Source organism: Brachyhypopomus gauderio, chromosome 12 (assembly GCF_052324685.1).
Source record: "Brachyhypopomus gauderio isolate BG-103 chromosome 12, BGAUD_0.2, whole genome shotgun sequence".
Lineage (NCBI taxonomy): Eukaryota > Metazoa > Chordata > Actinopteri > Gymnotiformes > Hypopomidae > Brachyhypopomus > Brachyhypopomus gauderio.
Genome location: NC_135222.1, coordinates 5,075,397 through 5,092,265, shown reverse-complemented (window position 1 = coordinate 5,092,265; position 16,869 = coordinate 5,075,397). Strand labels below are relative to the sequence as shown.

The 16,869-nt window shown below is 40.4% G+C and overlaps 1 long non-coding RNA gene across 2 annotated transcripts in view; it reads right to left on the bottom strand.

Annotated features, from left to right (window-relative positions):
* Nucleotides 1-8,521: 8,521 nt before the first annotated feature.
* LOC143528388 (uncharacterized) overlaps nucleotides 8,522-16,869 on the bottom strand; it is a 29,174-nt gene continuing 20,826 nt past the window's right edge. Inside the window, exons 2-3 of one of the 2 annotated variants that reach the window (XR_013134446.1) lie at nucleotides 11,840-11,917; nucleotides 8,522-9,025 (exon numbers count right to left, since the gene is read on the bottom strand). This is a non-coding gene — a long non-coding RNA (uncharacterized LOC143528388). Of the gene's footprint in view, nucleotides 9,026-11,633; nucleotides 11,918-16,869 lie in introns of those variants that run through there. The other variant, XR_013134445.1, reaches the window with a different exon arrangement.

Genomic DNA, 16,869 nt, shown 5'->3' with positions numbered 1-16,869 from the left:
GGCCCGGTTATCCCCCCTCCCCACTCCCCCTCTGGCCTGCACTCACACTGCCTTCATCAAGCCGGCCCGCGCACGCTTATGTCATCACAACGCCGCTTTATTTGGAAAAAAAGCGCGCTCGCACAACACTATGGAGTTCCCAATTCTCTTTTTATTGTATTTTTGGAGTCATTTTGGGAGGGCAGAAACACGGTGCAAGCACAGATTTATCGATCATTTAACACAACGATTGTCTGTTAATCGTGCTGCACCTGTTAGAAGATTTTTAGAAGACCACAACAATCGCTTTGCTTTGCTATGACTGTTTAACGTGAGCGTCGCATCACTGACGTAATGTTTGAGTAACGGCAAAATGAACCAATCACACGAGGCACCAAGCGGGCCCGGGCACGGATAACGCTCACACTAGAAGCGAACCGTGCCCGAGTCCACGTGAATCGTACCCTGGCCCACCTCTTCAAGCGGGCCCGGGCACGGTTAACTGGGCCGGGCCCGGGCATGGTTGGAGCAATCACACTAGTCAAACGAACCGTGCTTGGGAAGGGTTCTGTGCCCCGGCCCGGATCACAGACCCTAGTGTGAGTACGCCCTAAGGGTGATCAGCAGTGTTTGGCTTCCACCTCAACAGACAAGAGCACCTTTTCCAAGTCTACAACATGCATGCTTTTTGGCAAGCGCCAACTGTTATTTCAAGTGTTTTTATTTTTCTTAGGAAAGACTTAATTCTTGCCATGCTTCTATAAAACCCTGGTGTTTTGTGCACCGCTTCTGCCATCTCAGCTGCAGATCTCTCCAGCACTTTCAGAATATCCTTCTGCCTCTTCAAGTATTGCCCTCCTTAATTAGTGACTGTTGATGGACGGCCTTATCTAGGCAGAACTGTGGTCGGGCCATATTCTTCCCGTGTCGCACCATGTGGTGCATTTTTGCATTTGTTTTGATAGCTTCTTGGTTGTCGTGGTGCTTGTTTGCCTTAATGTCTCTTTAGGTCAGGGATGTCAAAGTCAAATACACCGAGGGCCAAAAAACCAAATTTGCTACAAGCCGAGGGCCGGACTGGTTTAATGTTTATTAAAACATATTGAAATGATTGCACATAGCCTATTGAACCAAGACATAACACAGTGTATATTATTTAATGCTTAAATGAATAAAGCAATATTTTCTTATGGATCTGTCAGTAATTTAAAGTGAAAACATTTTTCAACAAGCAAACAGATAAAAACAAACTTCCTTCAAAGAAAATATGTTCTGTACATTAAATGAAAAAAGTAATAAAGGTTTGAAAAGTGCTGGAATTTAGGCTAAAGTACTTGAAAATGCTTAAAATTGTAACTACTTCGTTTCACAACAAATATCTGTCTGACTGAACAGTTCTCTTGTATTAGGTTAACAAATACGAGCCTCTTGTAATTCCAGGACGAAACATGAGAGAACGTGAAGACGTTAAGATTGGGCGTTTTGAAAATAAAACACCATTAAATAATGTGATTTAAAAAGCTAATTATTTCGAATAATTTCGAATAGCTGTATAAATATTTAACTTAATTAAGTTTAACTGGTGCGCAGTTACAAAATTCGAGAGCTGCACGACCTCGCGAATCGACAGCGTGCGACGCCCTCGCGCACGGGCGGAGCCACTGCGATTACATAATTTTCACCGCGCAGACACTCGCCGCTTGTGCGCTGCAGTGACTTTGCGGGCTACCATTGCATTGTGGGGAATGTAGTGTTTGTGCGTGCAAAACACCAGCGGGCGGCTGTGGCCTGCGGGCCGGATCTAATAGTAATTAAATATCATCCAGGGGGCCATAGATAATCAATTCGCGGGCCGGATCTGGCCCGCGGCCCTTGACTTTGACACATGTGCTTTAGGTATTCATGATGTTTCTTTAGGCTTTCAAAGTCTTCACAGCTTCCTGGACAAGGAGCATTATTTTCAGATATGACTAATTGCAAACAGGTCTAATTCCACAAAGGATTAATTCAAATAATATTATTTCAGGACTTCTGGTGGCAATTGCATAAGATCTAATTATGCACTCAGAATGAATGACATTTATAATCAAATTCATTTCAATATAAGGTTGTAAAACAATAAAAAATTAAATAAAGTTCAAAGTGTGAGAATATGTATGCAAGGAACTGTATACAATCATATTCCCCAAACTTTATATATTATTCCATTTTATTTATTTATTTACTCATTACTGTAATTAATATAGTCATGAACATGGATCACCATCACAGGCGTGGTAGTGGGGGGAAAAGTGGACCTGACTACCCAGGGCCTGAGTAGAGAGAGGAGCCAATTTTGCTCATGTGCCTCATTTACTGGCATTTAGAGGCCCACTGACATTGAGAGTGTACAGGGCCCAGAATTTGCTGCTACACCCCTGATCACCATCATGGCCAGATGAAATATATAGACTATAACATATACTCTAGGGCCTCATGAGCACAGAAGACCTCATAGCAATGGGTGATAAAACAAAACGAACCATTTGAGTCACTTTTTCTGAATTTCTGAACTTAATTCCTATTGTGATTTCTAAAGGGCACTAAAATATAACGTTAATTTACTAATAGGCTCTTTTTTGTTTTGCATTTCAAGAGCTATGCTAACAAAATGTAATAAATTATGGGAACTTTGAAAACTAAAACTGAAGCAAAAAAATTAAGCTCAAACTAATTAGAGAATGCAATATATAAAGCTCCTAAATTAACCATGTACTTCAGAAGTGGTCAGGATACTATCATATTTAGCCATTTGTTTGCTAGACTATAGTCCTGATTTAATGTGCTTTGCTATTTACCTTCTTCGGTCTGTGTAAAGCACTCTGAGTAGCCACGGTGCATGAAAAGTGCAGTAAAAATAAACGTGTCCAGATTGCATGCCTACTTGTTGGTTTGTTGTTGCATTAGAATAAGTGCAGGTCCTACTTCTTATTGTCTTAAACTGGCCTATCCAGATGTGTAATTAAACACATTTGTATTAAATAATAGGTACAAACTGAATGGAAGTAAGGTATGCTACTATACACACATATACACCAGGCAGTCAAGTTCTTTATGTATAATATTTTGAATGTTTAAAGCCTATTGCATCAAACTAAGCAATTTTTCCTGCCCATTGTTAGTCATGCAAAAAACAATTATACTCCTTGATCACATTAAAATATGTGGCTTCTGGAAAAATGATTAATTCAAGCTACAAATGGCTAATGGTTGGCTCAAGGTTTGTTTATTTTTATTTTTGTTTGTTTGTTGGTTTGTTTTTTGCTGTACTTCATATAGGCCTACAGTATCCATGAGTGCTGCCTGGTAGGCAATCACTGCTCCCAAAGTCGCATTACGCTCCTGCTTGCAGAGAGAAAATCGTTAAGTTGTTTGTCCTGTTTCACTTATTATAAAACAGTATTTGTGTGTCAAGAACGGCACTTACATAAAGATTTTATACTGTTGCAGTAGGCAGACAATATTGTAAGATTAGGTTTGGTGCATATTGCCTATCCTTATCACCTGGAACTCCAAGTCAAAGCGTTTCACTAGAGCGAATGCATATTGAGACATAGCACAAATGCATCTCATAGCACAAAAGAACAATATGTTAACATTATATATTTATATGTTATTAATGAACATACTCAATTAAGAATCAAGGTCAGTCTGTCATGATTTGAATGATTTAATGTTTATCTGATTATTCAAATATTTCCTAAGGCCATTTTGTGCTCTGAATTCACAGGTTTGAAGCAAATTTACTTTTACTGCATTTCTTATTCTTTATTTCTTTTTTCCAATGCTTGATGTGTCAAACTGAAGGTGAGAACTGAAACTCTGAGCTCAGACTTATACATTAGATGCATCCTCTGCACTGTGAGTCCTGTGTGGGGTTTGATATTACAACCCCTAACAGCACATGAACACTAGCTTTCTTCTGCTTCTGAATTTAGTTAGCACTAATTCAGGGGTGTCACTGCACCTTCAAGAGTAGAAACACTTTTAAGCTAATTCCATGTTTGTAAACAATTTGAGAGTGATACATTTGTCTGCTTGAGCACCAAACTTTCTAGAAAAAAAACACATATTGTCAGCTAAGGCTCTTTTCCCAAGGCCACATTCAGCATGATATGAATAATTCAAGAGCAAGAGTGTGAACACAGTTTTATGAAAACACCGAGGACAGGCCTTTATTTCCCAGGTTTGGAGAACTCCAAGCTTGGAGAACAAATCTGACCTTGGAATAATGAGCATAACAGAACTGCTAAAAGGAGTCTGTGCAGAAACCAACTAATAGTGATGTAACAATGGCTAAGATGAAGGTAAAGAAGAACTTTCATTTAGAGATGTTGAATGTTTAGATAGATAGATAGATAGATAGATAGATAGATAGATAGATAGATAGATAGATAGATAGATAGATAGATAGATAGAAACATGTATTTGTTTGTATAATGCTTTGTTGCTTTTTAAATGGATTGGATGCAGCATGTAAGATAAGTAGGAAATATGATCGACAGTGACATCTGCTCTGAAATATGTACCACAGCTGATAAGTTAATGGGAATGTTTCACTCTGTGTACTTACATTGACTTTTCACACTTTCTACCTCTGTGACATGGAAGTACTGTATGGTGATTTTGGATAAAACTGGTTTTGGTTGTTGGCTTGTTTTTATTTTTGAAAGTTAAAAAAATATAAAAATGTATGTGTGACTTTTCTCATTTATAACACAATAAAGCTCAAATTAACAAGACTATATAAATATATATATATATATATATATATATATATATATATATATATATATATATATATATATATATATATATATATATATATATATATATATATACACACTGTATTTTTTTTACATTTCTTATAAAACCTATAGACATAGAAAGCCCTGTTAACTGGTTTTAGGCTTATATGTCTTTTTATTGGGTAGCAAGGTAGAATATGTACAATTATTAAAGCATTTTTGAAGTGTGACCTATTGAGACTCTTATTATGTGATCTAACATTATTCATCTGTACAAACTTGGTCACATGAGTCAAATCCAAAAATATTTCTAAGAGATCTTTGTGTCCGGTTCAGTACATTTGTCCCACTACCTCAAGTATCACTGGTATCTAGCAAATTGTTTTGTTTTGATTCAGCAAAAACGTTAAGGGCCCCAAAATAGCATGCATTCTTCAACACAAATCCATAATAGAAAAATATACAGTATTTTACCCCCAAGAGCATTCCTCATAAACTCAAACTCCACATAAATAATTCCCCACAAATGGGTATAGGAGATTGTTAATATTTTACATGCACGGAATCATTATCATGGACCCTTGAGGATGCAATGTTTAATTTTTCATGTCTGATTACAGGATGTACATTAATAAAATATGGATCATTGCACAGTGTACAGTGTATATGGTGGCAGTATCATTCATGTTCATGAACCATTTCATATGTAAGATGGGTACTTATACAAACCGGAATTAGTAGCCTAATGCTCACTCCACTGTTCTGAACCATATAGTCAGACTTAAACATTAACTATTTAAATTCTAACTGTATGTGTAGAGAAATGGAATTAAATGGAAACTTAATGTAACTTAGTGTTAAACTTAATTAAACTTAGTGTTGGGTCTATTGCTTGGTGGCTCTGGCCACTATATAATGTCGCGGCGTGAATGAGGGAGCAGGAGGCTCTATAATGCCACGTAGCAACAATGACAAAATCAAAAGGAAAGCACCTTAGCGCAGTATACAAACAAAAGAAGCTAGCTAAGTACCTAAGACACTTTGTGAGTTTGAGGAAGGTGTCCGGGTGGAAGATCTTGCAGTGCGGCTTCGCAGACAGTCTCAGGGTGTCAGCTCAATGCTGATGATATCATCATCAAGCTCTCGGCTCAGTCAGGACGGGAGAAAGGTGCAGCTCCATAGACCTGATCAATGCACAAAAGCCAGTTAATATTGACACAGCAAATATGCACATTATTTAGTATTTTAATTTTTGTAATGATATAACTTTTTTATGAAGAACATGCCCTGAAAAAGTGCTAAATATTTTACGTTGTTCAATTTTTTATACTTTGTCTTAAAATATCCCCAGGGTCTGGCCCTGTCTCACCTGTGAGACAGAATCTGATCTGTAAATACTTATACAGCACATTCCTGACACTTTCCATCCGTCAAGGAATTATGTCAAGATATTCAGAATCGCTATTCTCATACTTTACTTACTGAGTTACGTTTGTACATCCTCTGCTTACATTTCCCTTCACTGTCGCTCATAGTTCTCACTTAATATGAGGTGCACTGCTGAAAAACACACATTCCTCATAGACATTAAATATTGGCCTCAGTGGATGCACAGACTACACCATCTGCCTATAAAAGGCTAAACAGAAAGTGGGTCAGATATATATGTTAAAACATCAGAACTGAATCCTTACATGTCTGTCTGTGTTTTCCCTTCTGGGATCTGCGATGACAGAAATGATATAGGGAGAAAGCCATTTCACTCTTGTACATATCAGTGCTAAGCTTAAACTGATGTAAGATAAACCTTCAATGAGTGAGAAACGACGCAACTGTGGAACAAAATTTGTTTTCAGAATAGTGCTATTGGGTCTTTTGAGAAGAAATCTCTGGCACTAAAGGTGCATATTTCAAGATACCTGAAAAGGAATAGAGAAACAGGTGATTCATGTGTTTCAAAGCAAAATTGCTTTCAGTCTTTCTGATTGGCTATTGCTGTGTCGCGGAGTGAATGAGGGAGCAGGGGGCGAGGTGGGTAAAGGCACATCTGTACCTCCCATAATGCCATGTAGTGACTATGACAAAAATAAAGAGGAAAGCACTTTACACTTGTACTTAAGTTAGCAAAGCGCACTTGGCATTTTAAGCCTCTAAACCAAGTTGAGGAAGGCGTCCAGTGGATGCTCATACAGTCCGGCATCGCCTGTGCACAATGCACAGCACTGAAAGAGCGGACCTGTGGGCTTTAAATAGTGAACGGAAATGGGAAATGAGGAACAGGTGAATGCAATGATGACAGACGGTTAATAGATGGGTGATTGGGAAGGAGGGAGTGGGTGTGTGTGGGCATCTCCCTCGCGGCTTGGGGTCTGCCTACTCTCAGGCACCTTAGCAACAGCATGTCTACAAAATGGCTGCCATTGTTGCAAAGCATAAAAATTATGAGCGGGGGAAAGGAACTTGTCTGGTCATATATACAGATATGGAAGTCTTTTGAAACATTTATGAAAGAACTAATGTTCTTGGGTTATGTAAAATATTCCCTCACAGTGAAGCAAATAATGGGGTGCTTTTTTCCTCACAAAGTCCACCTAAATGTATCCAGATCTTATTAGCTTTCTCTTTGATGACATAAATATTCTGTCCTTACTCACTGTCCTCTGCGAGTCGTGCTTCACCAAGTAGTTGTGTATTAGCCTCAGTTTCATCAGCTCATATCTATGTGGTTATGAGTTTCCGCCAGCAACAAAGACCAGATGGGTGGCAATTACTGTTTCAGGAATCATCAACAGAACAAATGTGATCTTTTGGCAGGGTTGTCCCTTTCTTTTCTTTTTTAATGTGGACCACAAGCAAAGAGGTTGTGCTGAAAGAGTGTGAGGTCTTAATGCTCGCTGACCTTTACAAAAAGAGTAAAAAATGAACACTGTTATTCACAATGGAAGGCCTTAATGCATGATGCAATTCCATGGTTGTATTTTTGAGAGAGGAAGAGGCATGTTCAGTAGATATTGCTTCTCATTAGACCTTCAACCACTATTTCACTCCCTTGAACACCTCAAAATAAAGGCTGTACTGTTAATATTATGTAAATGTATGTGAGCTTAGTGCAGAATACATCAGAAGCAGATTGTCTGTTATTGTCACCGGCTGGTCTGCTCTTTAGTGCCAGAGTTATTAGACAGATGATTGATTTTCTAATGCTAATTCATGCTTGTGTATTGACTCATTTTTTAATCACCAGAAAAGAGAAAACAGTGTTTATTTTCATAAAAACACAGCTAACCTAATGCTGTGATATATTTATAAAGCACATTAGATCCACATCTGGTATATCAATAAAGTACGATGATAAGAAGATGTATAAATTCAACCCATGGATACATAATGATTATTTTAAGTATATTTGATTTGATCCTTTATTTATGTATATAAAGTAAATGTAAAAAAAAAAAATATATATATATATATATATATATATATATATATATATATATATATATATATATATATATATATATATATATATATATATATTAGTAATTAGCATATTAGTAATTAATCTTGAATGATTAAATAGCCCATCTAAGAATGTATGTTCCAAAATGTTCTGATAGTGCTAATAAAACTGTGTTTGATCTGATTAAATGCTAAAGGTTTTTGAAGTTACAGAATATTTAATTTCTCCAAAACATGATTAACATTCTCATGTGTGTTGGTGTAATTATGTCTAATGATTAATTCATAGCCTTTTCTTTAACACCCTTTCCAATGTCCGACATAGTTACACCTTCTCGATAGCCCACAGCTTTGCCCCCACAAGCCTGACAAACTGTCAGATTTGACAAGTGAGTAAATGTGGTCTCCTTCCACTCGATCTCCCTCTCTCTTCCCGTCTCCCTAAAACAGCACTGAGGTATGTGGCAAGGGGTCAGTTCTCCTCCATTCATCTCCAGAACAGCAGAGCCCACCTGCCACTCATGTTCCTGTATCCGCAGGCAGACTGCAGCCAGCCAAGAGGAAGGAGGGAGGTGTGAGAGAGAGAGAGAAAGAGAGAGAGATAGCAAGACCCACATGCACATATACACACAGAAATATATTCACCCAAGAATAGGCTCATACTGGAGCTCATCGTCCCTGTCCCTCCTGCATCTGAGAGTGTGATGCAGGCCTGTCATATCCTCTGCACCAGATCGCTGCTGTAGGCCCACGTGAGGAGATATGGCATGACGGACAGAGTCACGTCTCACCTCAAGTTTCTGTTGACACGACGGATAACCGGCACTGTGAAATGAAGCTACGGGAACCTTCACATGTGGTCCACAGCTGCATAGCCTTTCATAATTGCCTCTGGGTGTTATTTGTGTGTGTTTGTGTGTGTATATGTATATATACATATATAATACATTCTTGAAAAATACATTTATAAATATATATTTATTTTATTTATATGAATATATATATAAATAATAAATATATATTTTTAATTTTTCTCTGTGAAGTTCTATTCTGGACTGATTTTGCTGGCATGTAAGGTATATCATCAAGCTCTTGGCTCAGTCAGGACGGGAGAATGTGACGGGTAGGGTGAGCGAAAATAAATGGAAGCGATCACACCAAGTCTCAGGGAAATAGGATGGTTTAATATGTAAAGTGCGCAAACCAAAACCCGTGAACTGATCCGAATTAAGGATATAATAACCAGCAGTCAACTGGTACAAAGACAAGACATATATAGACGAACAAACGACCCTCAGGTGAGACGGATCGTGGGCTCCGCCCACCTGAGGAACGAACACAACACCACACCCACAGGACAAGCTGCTGCTGTAGACGGGGGCGACCAGTAGGGGGCCGCCGTACCGTGACAGATCCCCCTTCCAAGCCGCACTCCCCTCCACCGGCTGTGCGGCCTACAGCAGCAGCACACAAAACAAAGGGGCAGGCGGGCAGGGACAAGGGACACACCCCCTGTAGTCCCGGAGCTGAAACACAAAACACAAACACAGGTTAGCTCGCCTACCTGGGCGGGACCCTGGACCGACTGGGCCCTCGCCCCGGTCGGTCACAGGGCCCTCACGCCCTAACCGGCCTTAAGCCGCATAGCCCCACAGGTGCGAGGACGGCGGGCCACGGCTCCGTGTCCGTCCGGGGTGTATGTGTGCAGGTTACCTCCCTGGGGCGTGGCTAAGTCACCTCCTGGACCTACCTCCTCCCGGAGCTGGCCCCTGCCTTCTGCTAGGGGCCACCCCAGCCTCCTGGGGAGTCAGCCCCAGCCGGGGCCTGACTTTACGAGGTGGACTCCACCAAACACAGGAGCGCCAGAGACCGAGGCCCAGAGCACCCTTATCGCGGGCTGGGGAACAGCCCCCAAGGGCCTCCTGGTCACCCCGAGAAGGAGGGAGGATCTCCCTCTTCAGCAGGAGCTCTTCGGACCAGAGCCCTATCGTCCCCAAACATCCGGGGGCCCCAGCCCTCTAGGGAGGGGCTCTTTCCGACCGGGCTCCGGTCACCCCACAGCATAAGGGGGCTCCTGCCAGCTGGAGACCCCCACAAGGTCCAGGACTGCCACGATCCACCGCCAGGGAGAAGCACCTGCACATAAAACAAAATGCACACACACACCCACACACACCAACACAAAACATAGACGCGCACTGCCCTGATCCCCCTTACAATGGGGGAGGGGTCTCCGTCTTAGCAGGGGACTTCCACCTGCTCAGGAGAACCCCCCACGTTCCTGGTCAGGGCCTCCCTCAGGAGCGACGCCCTCCGTGCCACGGGGACCATCACTGGTCCACCCCCAACACACACTCAAGGGGGAGGAGCATGTGTGGAATTACACAAAACAAATCACGCAACACGCTAGGACAAAACGAACACGAAAAGACAAAATACAAAAGACAAATGGACAGGATCAACACACGCGCGCTCTGTAAACGGTGACGCAACCACTCCGGCTTGCAGTCGCTCCCCAATTCCAACACGGAACACATGGGGAGCGAGGCGACAAAAGCGAGTGATACTCGCGTCACGGTCCACAGGGACGCGCCTCCTCAGCTCGCATTCGCTCACAACATACAACACAACACAGAGAGCGAGGCGACAATGCCGAGAGGCTCTCGCGTCTCACACGCACAACATTCAAACATGTGCGTGCAGCACGCTTCGGTCCCGCTGTCCACACACACATTACGACAAAAAAAACGAAACGCACATCCATAAAAGAGGAGCTTTACGGGGGTAACGGTCTCCAGTCCTCGCCGTGTTACAAACAATACACTAGACAAACGAACATTTAAACACGGCGGGACGAGTGGAGACCGACCCAGCTCACTCTCATACGAAACATACAACACCACGCAGACAAACACTTACCACGCGACATGACCACGAACGAAGGAAAAAGTAAAGGAGACTGGCGGCTTCCGAAGGTGGCTGGTTATTCTGTGACGGGTAGGGTGAGCGAAAATAAATGGAAGCGATCACGCCAAGTCTCAGGGAAATAGGATGGGTTAATATGTAAAGTGCGCAAACCAAAACCCGTGAACTGATCCGAATTAAGGATATAATAACCAGCAGTCAACTGGTACAAAGACAAGACATATATAGACAAACAAACGACCCTCAGGTGAGACGGATCGCGGGCTCCGCCCACCTGAGGAACGAACACAACACCACACCCACAGGACAAGCTGCTGCTGTAGACGGGGGCGACCAGAAGGGGGCCGCCGTACCGTGACAGAGAAAAGTGCAGCTGCATAGACCTGATCAATGCATAAAAGCCAGTTAATATTGATTAAACACAGCAAATATGCACATTATTTATTATTTTAATTTTTGTAATGATATAACTTTTTTATGAAGAACATGCTCTGAAAAAGAGTGCTAAATATTTTACATTGTTCAATTTTTTATACTTTGTCTTAAAATATCCCCAGGGTCTGGTCCTGTCTCACCTGTGAGACAGAATCTGATCTGTAAATACTTATACAGCACATTCCTGACACTTTCCATCTGTCAAGGAATTTTGTCAAGATATTCAGAATCGCTTATTCTCATACTTTACTTACTGAGTTACGTTTGTACATCCTCTGCTTACATTTCCCTTCGCTGTCACTCACAGTTGTCACTTAATAGGAGGTGCACTGCTGAAAAACACACATTCCTCATAGACATTAAATATTGGCCTCAGTGGATGCACAGACTACACCATCTGCCTATGAAAGGCTAAACAGAAAGTGGGTCAGATATATATGGTAAAACATCAGAACCGAATCCTTACATGTCTGTCTGTGTTTTCCCTTCTGGGATCTGCGGTGACAGAAATGATATAGGGAGAAAGCCATTTCACTCTTGTACATATCAGTGCTAAGCTTAAACTGATGTAAGATAAACCTTCAATGAGTGAGAAACGACGCAACTATGGAACAAAATTAGTTTTCAGAATAGTGCTATTGGGTCTTTTGAGAGAAAATCTCTGGCACTAAAGGTGCATATTTCAAGATACCTGAAAAGGAATAGAGAAACAGGTGATTCATGTGTTTCAAAGCAAAATTGCTTTCAGTCTTTCTGATTGGCTATTGCTGTGTCGCGGAGTGAATGAAGGAGCAGGGGGCGAGGTGGGTAAAGGCACATCTGTACCTCCCATAATGCCACGTAGTGACTATGACAAAAATAAAGAGGAATGCACTTTACACTTGTACTTTTTTCCTTTGCGGCTTGGGGCTGGGTTACCGTGACATGCTGGACCAACCAGGAAGTGGACTTGCATAATATATTACACATAATGTCTGCAAGGGCATGCAACCAAGCATTTTATGTTTTATACATTGAGACTGTTATCATGTCTACTTGAATGACTTATTATGTAGTTCACTTGGGTAAATTCAGAAAAATCCAATTAAAGGCAAAATAGTATCGATATTCCAGAAATTACTCAGTTAGTAAACTATAAATTAACCGTGGCCTGCATGTGCACTGTCCATGAACAAATACACAATAAAAATTTCCAAGCAAAAGAAGCTTATGAGCACAGTCGGTATTGTCACGGAACGGCTCCGGACCCTTCCCTGTGGGCGTGCTGTTACGTTGTCTGCATGTCGTTATATCCATGTTTGTACTTCCGTGGGTGTGGGTTGTTTGTGAGCGTGTTTGTTAGTATCACCTGTGCCTTGTCTCGAGGTCACGTGGGTCTGTGTAATTCACCTATATAATGTGCGTTATAGTGTGCTCGTCTTTGTCTAAAGCTACGTGTCTGTATGAGTGTGCATGTGCTGCTCTCACTACGTACGGAGCTTACACTCGTGTCATCACAATAAACATTCACCGTGACCGTCTTGGTGCCTGCCTCCTACACCCGGACGTTACAGGTATATCAAGGGCATGATGTCATGTACTTCAAGGTCTTCACTGAAGGCACAGAATACAAATAAATAAATAAAAAATTATAAATAAGTAAATAAATTCATTATGGTTCTAAAGAAATATGTGTGAAAGTACATACATTTTTAAAATGCAAAAATGAAATAAATAAATAATCCAAGAAAGAAAAATAGAAGTCAAAAGGTAGACATTGCTTGACTGAATAAATGATTATATGGATCACAAATCTCTGCCGCCTCCTTAAATAAGGTGTTGTAGAGAGGTTACTTCTCTGCCCTATGTGTTTCATATACATGCTCACTTTTTTCAAATGAACTGTTTTCATAGTCCCTGTAATCACATATGTACTGATGGCATCCAGATGGACAGAATAATTAGACAGTAGATTGATTTTATCATTCTGACTCTGTAAACTACCACATGGGATTTTATATTAAAAGACTGTAAGGATGGAGTTTGGTATTTTAGATGTAATTTTAAAGCTATTTGTAACTGAATTGGATAAAATAATGAGTTTACAGCCCATTTTATACATGGCACACATAACACCACTACCCTTCCCCCACTTTCAGGGGGCCATAAGTATTTAGATAGTCCATAACTCAATATAGGGGCAGGTTCAGAGTACGGAGAGGTATTGTGATGGCAGTTCCACTTGGACACAGATCTCTTAACAAATATGCCTAGCATGCTTGGGCAGATTAGACTACCACATTTAGTTCAGCAGAACCACTAAGATGGCTCATTGGCATAGGTATTCACTAATTAGTTTTATATATGTCAGTGTACAGTCATGCACCAATGTTTGTAATCATGTCAGTTTAGGGTCATTATTTAAACAAGAAAGGGAGGAAGAGATCATTCTTGAGACACTGGAATAGTAAGTGGAGAGTACACTCACATTAATTGGCATCTGGTCTGACAAAAAATTGCTTTTTGATTCAACAGCACAACAAATGGAAAAAATCGCAATCTTTTTCAGACAAGTTTGTGAAGGTGTGGAACAGAGTAATTGCTTGTGGTAACCCATTGGCCCCACAATGGATCATCCTGTACCAAAATGATGGAGCAAGGAAAATGAGAAGGAGAAAGGACACGTGGAGACGCCTACATGCATGGCTGTTTCATCTGTCTTCACTGTGTGGCAGCAGAAGGGTGAATTGTGAAGTTCATGGACTAAACATCCCAAAAATCAGTGGATGGTGCTTCACTTACAAGCATGAAAACAAACAAACAAACAAACAAACCAACTACCAAAAGGAGCCATCAAATATCTCAACATTCCTGACAGGCTGAGTCAACCTTCCAACTTAGATCCCTTGAGGATGCATTTCACTTACTGAAAGCAAGAACATAACAGAAGGTAGGCAAAGCCCTCTAGCAGGAACTGAAGATTGTTGCATTACATGCCTGGCAGAGCATTTCCATGGAAGAAATGCAGCATCTGGTGAAATGAGTCGAAGAGTATTTATAACAAACTACTAAACATGATTATGTTTATAGTAATTCGCCAATTTTTGTGTTCTCTTGAAGGGGAGGTAAGTATATGCCATATGGTTCATCTATTGTAGCTGTATATATACTCGAAGTAAACACACAGTTAGAGCTCAAATCCATAATTCCATTCCTTCTCTATTCCCTTCCTTACCTAACAGCATAATGTCTGTTATAAAACTTAATCGGACACACTGACAAACCTCACAAAGCTTTCTTTGCCTGCTAAAAACTACTACACTCACTAAAAACTCACTACAGTCAAGATTGCAGTGACGTCGATGGAGTGATTTTTAGTGCCTCAAAAGTTATTCGGAACTTCAGACCTATGATAAAGTCTATGTCTATCACCTTAAAAGTTTAATTCTAGCTTCATTGAACATACCCCAATTTATTTCAAACCCAGCTTCTAGATTTTCACACGAATTAAATGATAAGCATATTTTATGTCTGCTTACTATTAATTACGACTCATAATATATTTTTATTTCTTTGAAGCTTGCGCACGATCTTACGCTCTCCTTTTTAGTGGAGGTCAGCCGTCCATACACCCAAACCAATACACCCAGGTCCTTTCAGAACCCTCGGGCTAGGCTTTCATCAGCAGACTGCTGAGTCTCATTTCACTGCAAAACATGAGTGCTCTAACATGTTTTCCTTTCCTTCCCACCACAAGTGAATACCCATCACTTCACCCCAACTCTACTTTCTTTCTGGAATTTTCTACAAGCAGTGGCAATTTCCCTGATGTTCTTAATGTTTCTCTGGGAATTGTGCCATGTTGAGTATTTTCCCTCATTATTTAATTTGCAGCTAACTGTAGTGTGTAAAGAATGGTATCTTGATACACTGCAATAAGAAATTGCTTCAAGCTAGACTGCACCTCTTTGCTGCTTTGATAGTGGTGGCTGCTGTGATATCTCAGCTGTCTAACAGCTACTCATTCTTCAACCACTCAATGACCAGTTGGAATGAAGTGTTTGACATGCTTGAGTTTTTGCTCATTTTCAAAACAGCATGTATTTTTAGAATGAATTTTTGTTTACATTGTAATATGGGAGAATTGTCAGATACCTCTGAAATGGAGAGAGCTGCCATGTGGTGCCAGAAGGTTATGAGAAATGACAATCACTTGTCTCTTATTAATGTCTCTTCTACAGCAATGGTCTCAGTAAAATCTGAGACCATTTCAGATTTTACTCATGTGTTGCATGAGTAAAATGAACAATTTTGCCAGAAACTGACAATTGGTCAGAAAAGAAAAGAAACAAAAAAGTTTTTTTTTTATGCCGTGAATAATGCAAAGAAAAGTTCCCATTTCTTTATATTAATTGAAATGCTTTAACTTATGAAGAGTATTATAAATCATCATCTGTAGAATACGACAGATTGTCAATCACAGCTTTCATCTATCTTGGCATGCTCTCCACCAGTCTTTCACACTGTTTGGTAAATAAGACTTGTTTAAGGTGACCGTCTATTCAGTACCTGTTATACTGGAATGGAATATGACTGCCGTATATGTAGAGATGCTGATTTACAAAAATAAATTGTAAGTTAGTTCCACGAGTTGTGTATACCGCTCCTGCCTTCAACTGGGGGAAAAAAACAAACTTGGAAACAGAGACTGTCTAGAGGACACTTCAGTTCCCCTGCTGAAACTACACACTGAATAAGGATTTACTCAACATTTATTTATTAATTTATCATTTGCCTTTATTTCTCACAAAGGATTTTGCTATTTTGTGTAAGCCCTCAAGCTTTCAAATAGAAATTTGTTTATCCAAGGTTACTTGGCTGCAAGGGGGTCCCTTGTATACTTTTGAATATAAATAAAGACAAAGGAGTGTAAACCAGCAGTTATAGATTTATTATTTTGGGACTGTTTTAAATGGTATCACAGCCGGCAGAAAGCTCATTATAACGATGATAAAGCAGCTGTCCTCCAGGAAGCTGAGTCGGATTACCTTCCACTTTGTATGCCTGACAACAAAAATGAAGAAGCATTTGCTTTCTTTCCTTGGTTGGAGCTTAAGTAAGGACTTAGTGCACAAACATTAATTAATCATAGTAAAAGGGTTCCAACCTCCTCTGCATCTATTTAAAACAGGGACAGGACCCTGGATCTCAAAACCCGGCAGCGCGAAGCTTTATCAAAAACCACCCATTGCTCTCTTCTCTTTCACTGCAAACATTTCTGGAGTAGGAAAATGGAGGATAACAG